This window comes from Chrysochloris asiatica, unplaced genomic scaffold (genome assembly GCF_000296735.1).
Source record: "Chrysochloris asiatica unplaced genomic scaffold, ChrAsi1.0 scaffold00144, whole genome shotgun sequence".
NCBI lineage: Eukaryota > Metazoa > Chordata > Mammalia > Afrosoricida > Chrysochloridae > Chrysochloris > Chrysochloris asiatica.
In genome coordinates this window covers 7,191,334-7,191,716 of record NW_006408662.1, presented here as the reverse complement: position 1 = coordinate 7,191,716, position 383 = coordinate 7,191,334, and positions in this window count along the sequence as shown.

The following is a 383-nucleotide window of genomic DNA, read 5'->3' as shown; positions in this document are numbered from 1 at the left end:
CCAGAGCTCCTTGGATACCTTAGGATATGGATAATATAATTCCAACATTGCTGTTGTTTTCTGTGTAGTATTTATGTCAAGTGTTCCTGAAGGTAACCAGAAAATAACACATATGAAAAAAGTCCACACACACAAAAACCCCATATATAATTAGGGTTAGTAATTGTGTGCATTTTTATTATGTTCATTTGTTATAGTGGACTTTTTTGGGTTTTCCTGTATGAGCTTTTTGTGGGGGATTTGTTCATGTGTGCTTTTCCTCTAGAATCATTCCGGAGTGTTCAGTGAATATTCATAAATGTCAAAGCCTGGAGTCCTTGGTGGGGAGAATTAAGTGGGAGGACCCAAACTTCAATAGATGATAAGGAGTGGACTGTCTGCTC